General features: G+C 37.1%; 1 pseudogene; it reads left to right on the top strand.

The window, feature by feature from the left end:
- The first annotated feature begins 249 nt into the window (after positions 1 to 249).
- LOC133307749 (uncharacterized) lies at positions 250 to 4788 on the top strand (annotated as a pseudogene).
- The last annotated feature ends 4445 nt before the right edge of the window (positions 4789 to 9233 follow it).

The following is a 9233-nucleotide window of genomic DNA, read 5'->3' as shown; positions in this document are numbered from 1 at the left end:
CAACTTTGACAACCCTCTCTCCCGCCGGGCATTGACATCTTTGACAATCTCGAATCTATCTTCTCCACTCTCCAATACATATCTGTCCTTGAACGATTAGCATCATTTTTCCACTTTCAATTCTCAATTTCTCTAATTGCCTCTATTAATCGATCTCTGCAATTTCATTCTCATGGAGGGACACAGGTTGTTGAAGAGGAAAGGAAACGTTAGCGACGATTTTTCCGATTTCTCTCTCTCTTCTCTAATTGCCTCTATTAATCGATCTCTGCAATTTCATTCTCATGGAGGGACACAAGTTGTTGAAGAGGAAAGGAAACGTTAGCGACGATTTCTCTGATTTCTCTCTCTCTTCTCCTGCTACTAAGATTCGCCGTTTGGTACTTAACTCACTTCTGACTTCACTACCTCCATTCATTCTTTCTTCCGTTCTTCAATTCCTCACCGATCTTGTTTATTTTTTTATTTACTTAATTTTTTTTTTGCAATTTCTGTTTGTTTGTTACTATAACACCTCACATTTCTAAATTATATATTAATATATTAAACATGGATTAAAGGGAAAGACTAGTGAAAATCCTGAAAAATCAGGTCAAAATACAAAGGAAGGGTAAAATGGTAATTACCCAAACACACAACCCTAGGAAGGTAAAATTGAGTAGGAGATCTCAGATGATAAAAATAACCCTGAAAATGGATTCAGAACGAAAAATTGAGTGGATAAGCAAGTTTCGGAAAATTCTGTGAATAGTGTTTTTACCGGGTAAAAATATTGCGGTACGATTGCACCATAAAACGTGCCGATTGAGTTTTGAGCTCTAGGTTTATATAAGTTGTAAATGGCGTATAGGACTAGGGAATATGATTTCTGATGAAAATTAGTAAGTTTGGGGAAGCGTGCCCACAACGCGCGTAACAGCTTAAAACTGCAATTTCTCCAAACGACCGGAAAAACTCCGGATTCATCTGATCAAGGGCAATTAAAGGACAATGGTTGATGTTAAAAATTAGAGTTTCTAATTAGTTTAGGAAATTATGAACGTTTAGTGGAATAGGAGGAAAATTCGAATTAGTTTAAAATCGCATGAGGTGGCGGTGGGGCCCACCTCACTTAAGTGGACCTTGCCACTTGGACTTCACCACCAACCAGATCCTTCTCTCTCCTCCCTTCACCAATGAACCGATCCACCTCCATGGAAGTGGAAGAAAAGCTTCCAAACTTCTTTCTCTCACAACTCACTCAATACAACCTCGAATCAAAAAGGTTTGTGAGCAAAGTTGTTGGAAATCATCATCTGAACACATCCCACCGATTAGTTTCCCTTGAAACCCTCTCAATTGTGAGAAAAAGGACAAAGTCAGCAAGAAAATTTGAGGAGTTTTGTGATTTTGGAGTTGTGTGTTCAAGTCATTGCTTGGAGATCACTTGGAGGGGTCCTAGGCCAAGCTTGTGAGTATATTTCAACCCCTTTTATGGCTTGATTCATGAATTTAAATTTTGAAAACCTAGAGCATGAGTTGTGTAAATGATGTAGTTAGAGAGCTCAAATTGAAATTGTGTATTAGATGAAAGTGACTTAGAATGATGTTTTAGAGTGATTAATGTAATAAAAATTAATGTGGTTTTATTTGGTAACTTAGACAAATTTTGGATTGGATGATTCAACACTTTATGAAATGATTATGTGGGATGATCGTGTAATTGAGTTGTGGAGTATTTGTATAAGTTAATTATAGGATTTTAAGATGTGTGGAAGTGTTGAATTGGATGTAATAACCTTTTGTTAGTAAGCATGAACATTTCGGCCAAGTAAAGGAAATTGGGGATTTAATGTTGTAAAATCATGCAATTGATGTGTTGTGTTGTTAAATGGTATTTAGAGGTGTTGTGTGATGAATTGATGAAATGGAAATTAAAGGAAAAAATGCTTGGAGTGTGTGTGATGTGTACTTGGACCTAGAATGAAATAATTGGAAAAATGAGGTTGTGATGGTGTAAGATAGAAAGTGGGACCTATAATGGGGTTGTGATAACCTTGGGATGCTAAAGAAAAATAAAAAGAAAATAAAAAAAGATATTTTGTAATTTAAGCCTTGTTTGGCCGAACCTACCATGTGTAGGGGAGAATTTTGGTGCTTTGTAATCTTGGTTGATTGCACCTTGTATTGATGATCCTTGTGTGATCAATGTAGGTTACCTCTCGCGAAATTGAACCCTGAACCGGGAGCTCGGTGGGTTGCCCTTGGTCCCGGACCAAAGGGATTGTGGTAAATACTCTTGAACCATGTATTTATGCTTGATAATGGGCATGTATTTGGTGAATAGAAATTAAATTGGAATTGTCCTATGTGTAGGCATTTCTGTTTGTACCTAGCTCGGGAAAGTATTGCATTGGAGCTGTGAGAAGGAGATTAGTAAGATAATCCCTTGGTACTAGGGTTTGATCCCCTTGTGTGTTCCACCATGCCCGTTGAGGGTAATGATAGGAAGTGTATGTAAATAATATAGGATAACATGTTAATACATTTTCTATGTGTGGTGGTACATAGGATGTACCGTGTCTCTGGCCAGTAGACTGTTTGCCTTCGGGCGTTACAGACTTCCACTGGATAGGTCTCCGAGAGGGAGTTCCAATTGACCTGGGGTCATGGTGTGTGATCCGGATAGGAGCACACTAGGAAGTCTCCGGTGTATATGGTTGGTGGGTGCCTCGGTTGGATGTTCTGGGAACACGCCTTGGTTGAGACCCGTAGGCTTATATGCCGAGGACAATAGGCTGGACGTTGCGTAGTTTTGACATTGACCATTCCAGCTTCGTCGTATTTTGTATCCCTATGCTCCCCTATTTCACTAAATCCCTTGCTTTATCCCGTTTTACAGATGTTATGTTATGTTATTTATATGCATCGAAGTGAGCCATTGGGCGGAGTATTCTCCAGAACCTCTGGGTTACTGAGATATATTCGTATATCTCACCCCGCTTTGGGGGCTCTATTTCAGGAGGTAGCAGTGGTGCTGGAGCGGTGGGCAAGAAGCCCGTAGGATGATTTGGACTTAGGATTTCATATTTTGCATTTTGTTGGCTATTGAGCCTAGGCTAGACTTAGCTCATGAACCATGCATGTGATTAGGATTATGAGTATCATTTTGTTCATGAGGTATTTTGCCTAAGTTTAGTCTTGATTTATCATGTTTATTTTGGAGTATGTATTATGTCATTTGAAGGTTATGAATTGTAAAGTGTAATATGGCAATTGAAAGATTTGTAATTTTTACATGAATTAATGTAATATGGAAGTATGTAATATGATGAAAGGGAAATAGGCCTATTCTAGGATTGATATATGTTTTATGATGTAAAGAATGCATGCAAATGGATTATGGTGATTGAAATATGTTAAGTTTGAAAATGTAAATAAAGTGATGGAAATTGGGTAATTGGATATAAACTGTGATGGGTTTGTAAGAGTCCCAAGGCATTGTTGGTCCTTGTGTATGCCACCCAATGATTATTAGGTACATTTTGAGGTCATAGATCACTTGTGCAAACTTGGGGATTATTGGAAAAACAAAGGAAACTCTGGCGAATTTTTTAGAAATTGGCAGAGTTTAGGCAAACTTTGGGAGAGCATATCTCTCACCATTGAGGTCCGATAGGGACGTGCCATACGCTGTTTTGAATCTTGAGATGTCTTCTATCTCGTGTCAAAAGTTGAGATTTTTATGGGTTGGACGTTGGCCTGTAGAAGGAAGAGAACACAGACTGCCCTGTTGGTCCCTGAACATGGGGCTGTTCTGGATCGAAATTGGGAAATTTATTCCCGCTTCGTTTCTTGGTCAAATTAGGTGTATGATATATCAAATTGAATCTTGAGGTGTCTAGTTTGTTGTATAAAAATATGAGAGCAATTGGTTGAGTGGATCTTCCAGAATAATTGATTGAGTGAAGGATGTTTGAAGTTGTTTTACGGTTGGCTGGCAGATTTGCTTGTCCAACTTCAAACGGAGATATCTGGAGCAAACGAGAACTTTATGACTCGTGCGATAGCTTCCTAGAAATTTAATTGAGTCTAGAATAACATACTAAAAGATGGGAGACTTTTTATATGTGGTTTGTCCGCAGAAAATTAAAGATCGAACCATGTTCGGATAGGTAGAAAACATAAAAGTGAGATTTTGGCTAAGTGGGTTTATGGGAACCCCTTAGTGACTTGAGAGATGTAAAATAAGTTATAAAAGTAGTTTAAATAATTATTCCGCAAAGAGTTTACAGTTACTGTCACAGCTTTATTTATTACGCTTTTTATTGTTTTAAACACTCGCGTAATAAACGGAAAAAGTTTACTCACATTTTATAAATGAACTGTTGTGATTGTAACTGCACTTAATATCATAATTAACGTTAACAATACCGGTGTACAACGGGCTGTTACAGTTACCATGAGGATGCTGCGTTGCCGCCAATTGTGGAAGAAGATGAGCCTTTACCGTTACCTCCTAACAATTAGAGAGCTATTGTGCTTTTCAAGCCGCCAATTCTCTCACTCTCAGTTCTGATCTCAGCTCTGGAATTAAGAGTAAGTGTCTTATTTTCTTTATTGTATCTATCACCTTTTTAATCCTAATTATAAATTGTTTTGTTTAATTGTTTTAATTTTATTGCAGGTAAGTTTCCTTGGTCAAAACATTGTGATTCTAATTGTGACCAGAACGAGAACGATCATCGTTTGGCTCTTGTGCCTTGGGTACCCTCGTCTTCTTCACAATTTCCCTCTATTGATGATTAGGAAGTCCAACGGTTAAGAAGCCATCTGTAAGAACCCGTACCGTTAATTAATGAATTTTAATTAATTAATTATGCAAAATTAGGAAATGATTCCATAATTGACCCTAATAATTATTATGAGGCTCTAATAATTATGATAAGTGATTGAGAATGCTGAAAACCGCTTTTCGGAAGAAAAGTGCAGATACCGGTTCTGCTAGTCGGTATAAATGCGTACCGATAAAGTATCCCGGAAAATTAATGTAAGTGCATGATAATTACTAGAATAATATGTAGGACTTATAAAACGAGTTTCAAGTCCAAATAATGAGAACTGGTGCCAGAAACTGATACTGGCTAAGAAAAGCGCGTACCGGAAAGGTGCTCCGAAAAATATAATAAAAATATGACAATTCTTGTAAAATTGAGTAGGTTAAGAATCCAAAGTTTGGGATTAAAATGCTAAGCGTAGCAATTAAAGCTAATACTGTGTGTTTTATTTGAAAGTAGCTATATATACTCATTTAAGGGCACATTGCCCTAGATACCAGATTTTCCTTCGTGAGAGAGGCTGACCAGCTGCTTGAGCACTGTTCCATTGGTCTCCTTCACCTTCTCTTGAGCCAAGTTGGGACCTTTGGCATTGATCCTTCTCTTTTATTCTTGTAAACACTTGGGAATCATCTTGTGAGGGTGTGAGGGTGCCTTGCTTGAGGTTTTAGTCACTGTTTCCGGTCAGGGAGTGTGCTGAGTTGGGGTGTGGGTTGAGAGCCACCTTTCTTCTTGGTTTGTGAAGCTTCAAGAAGCTACCTTTGTGAAGCTTCAAGAAGCTACCTTTGTGAAGAAAGGAACCATCTTGTGCTAGCATTTTCGTGTTCTGTCCTAGTCAGAGGTTGGGGGACTGTTGGTGAGCTCCAAGAGCCTCTTGGTTCTGAGTTTTGAGCCTTGGTATGTTGTACCACCCTTTGATAATGAGTTTTATGCTTAAAAATGGAAGCTTGATGCATGTTAAGGCTAAAAGATGATAACTTAACGTTGGGTAATGTCAAACACACCTAGAAATGCATGTTTAAGTGTTTAAAATCAGTAAAAACCCAACCTTTGAAGGATATCTTCACGAAATGCAGTTTCTGCATTTTGTCGTGAAATATCCGGATATCTGCCCGTGGAATATCCGGATATTGGATAACGGATATGGTATCCGGATATGCGATATCCGGATATGGGATTCTGGATATCCGGATATTGATATCCGGATATGCACAGTGGGATATCCGGATATTGCATATCTGGATATGTACCCGAGGAATATCCGGATATTCTAGGATTTCGTAGAACATTAACTGTGCTGTGTGTACAGTAGGCTATTGGGGGTTTGTGTACCCTAGATTGAAGAAGTTGAACTTCTTTAATTAATGGACTAAGTCAGAATCATGTGATTAAGGGCTTGTGGCTTTGTTGGAAGCCTTAAGACGTAAATCGTTAAGGAGAACGTAGTCTTTATGTTAATGCTTTTGAGTTAAGTATGTTGATACACTTGTTGGTCCTAAATCAGATTGTGATCTGCTGTGTGTTGGACTTGAGCTGTGAGGACTCTTGGCATTGGATAGCGAGCTTGCAAGGTAAGCTTTCGTGTCCTCGGTTTAGCCATGTTGTGATTCCACCATGTCCCATGAGGGTATGGTATATGCATGCTGTGTTACATGTTTTTGATGTTTTGGAAATGCTGTTGAGCTATTGTATGTTAGTGCCTTGTTGATATGCATGGAGGTGTTCCACCTATACGGTAAGCCTGAGTATGTAGAACATACAAAGGGTGAGGCTGTGGGTGAGGTGCAAGCGGTGTTCCTTGTACTACATGTAGGTATAGACGTATTCCTACATTTCTCTGGCTAGTAGAATAGTGATTACACACATGTCATAGATATCTGTTGCACTACATAGTTTTGGAACTGATAATGATATAAATGCTTTTAGAACTTATATTGCACATGTAAGTGAGTTTGGGGTGGAAGATCCTTGAGGACCCCTTGTCTTTCTGAGATTTCTTGTTTAGAGATCTCACCCCACGTTTGGGGAATGCTTATTTCAGGATCAGGTAATGTTGAGACCTCAGGCGGCAGGAGGCCGGAGCTGAGTTAGATTTGCTGTTATTTATGCTGACATGTTGGATGCTGGATTTGCATGCTGCTTATATGCTTATAGCTTCACTTCATGTTTATGGAGTTTTATGTTAAGACTTGTTCTTTACGCTATTTATTTGGTGAGCATGGGGATTGTCCATGACACATAGTATTGTTTCGTCTTGAGTCTTTTGGGAGTTGTAATAATGTATCAGGATATTGTCCGGATTACGAGATGTAATGTCGTGATTTAGATACACACTTTATTTATATATTGAGGTATTTCAGTAGATGTCTTATTGCAATTTACATTCAGGCGATATTTTATGAAATTGATTAAGTAATCAAGTTGGTAATTGATAATGACGTCATAATTGAAAAGAAAAAGAATATTCCGCATTTTTAATTAAGCACCGCTTAATACGATGTAATGATAACACTACCGGATATATACGGGGTGTTACACCATCCGCAATGGCAAGGGTCACCATCGTATGCAATTTAGGATGCTGCTGACATGGTAAATGGTATCATTTGTTTATAATATTCTTTATATTAGAAGTCCTCTTGAGTAAATCTTAGTTATTAGTTGCCTAAACACTATATATTACAGATGAAGCAAAGTATTATTTTATACATTTCATGCCCGTGTTTTGTTGTTGTAAATCAAAACCTGTTAGTCTAACGAATATAGTGGAAATATGGCTAGGTTGATGATCATGAATTATAATTCTATTTACTATCATCTCAAACATTTATTTGGTTTGTATGAACGAAATTCATTTGGTTAAAATGGAAATGTTTTTGTCACTGCTTTGATTTGATTCATTATTAAGTTTCATGTAGCCAACATTTTTGTACATATGTCTTGTGTGTTCTAGGAGAAAGTGTTATGCAGAATTTGTTTTGAGGGAGAGATTGGCATTGTTTTGAGATAATTTCTTGCATTGTATTCATAGTTTGTATAACTCCAACAGAAAGGCTTTTAGTTTATCCATACATGTCCAATGTCAGTGTTGCTTCTAGGCTCAAGGGTGAGCTCAATTGTAGAAATTCATGCTAATAAATTTTTAACTACTGAAATATGGTAAAACATTATGAATGCTATTTCTTTATCTATCCTTTTAGGGACTTTTGCATAATGGAGTTTTGGGATGTTGAAACTCTACAGTATGCTAGTTAGTACCAGTTCCTCTTTGCCTCATCTAAAATTTATTAGTCAAATCTCTTGTATGCATGTGATTTAGAATAATAATGGTACTGCCAGCTTTCTTGTCTGATATTGTTTTTAATTTGTGACTTGTAGGAGTCATTACAAGTGTACACAACCATGATGTCCAATGAGGAAGCATGTACATCGAGCCTTACATGACCTAAGGGTTGTTATCACAATATATGCCTTGGCTATGCATGTAAACATGTCTGTTCCTGTCAGAAGCGATGTGTACTGGCCCATCCTCTTCAGGGAACCGTTTCTGATAAGCAATCAACTGAATGCCTAACAACTAGTGAACCACAGAACTAGCAGGACAAATTGGTACTTCAATATGAAAGCTTGGAAAATGGTGGAGCAGCTATTCATTGTAGCTTATAACAAGGCAGCAGCTATTATTGTTGCAAAAGCTGATTATGTGTAAATTTTCAATACATAATGACAGAGCTCTAGGACTGTTCTTCTTCTTCCACTTGTAATATTCCTTTAGTTCAATGTATTTATCTCAGTTGTAGTCATACTAGGATGTAACAAAGCAATTGCCATATAAATAAAAATTGATTCTTTCTTTTTGAATTGTATTCTTCTTGCTGAGTCTTGATTGGCCTCTATGGGTAACACACGACATATGTTGTCATTTGAATATTGAAATTTAGAAGCTCTTTAAACACACTCACTGTGCACTCATTAATTATTATAGAGCGGGATTGATAAAAATGCCAGAAATAAAATTAATAATTAAAAAGTACTAAATGCTTTCTTGGTAAATAGAACCACAACATGTCAGTAAAATAGAACCACAAAGACAAAATAACAATATTTCCATTCCACTCTATTTTTTAAATAGAACTGCAACATGACAATAGCAAAAACTGTAAAATAATAATAATCAAGTATGAGTCAGCTTTTGTCAACTTATGTAATTGTATGAAAAATCATCGTATTATCTACAACAAAAAATCAACAAATAAATAACAGAAACCATAACAAATTTTATAAATAAAGAACTGAATCCACAAATAAAAATCTATAATGAATGCTTATTTATTCTTTGCATGTGCGCTTATTATGTCCTCATTTCTTGCAATGTCCGCAAATATTGGTTTGCTTTGATGCTTCTTCAATCCCGCT

This window comes from Gastrolobium bilobum, unplaced genomic scaffold, assembly GCF_033153095.1.
Source record: "Gastrolobium bilobum isolate Gb01-03AN ecotype WA unplaced genomic scaffold, APGP_CSIRO_Gbil_v1 utg6313, whole genome shotgun sequence".
NCBI lineage: Eukaryota > Viridiplantae > Streptophyta > Magnoliopsida > Fabales > Fabaceae > Gastrolobium > Gastrolobium bilobum.
Note: the sequence above shows the minus strand (reverse complement) of the source record. Positions and strands in the feature narration are given on the sequence as shown.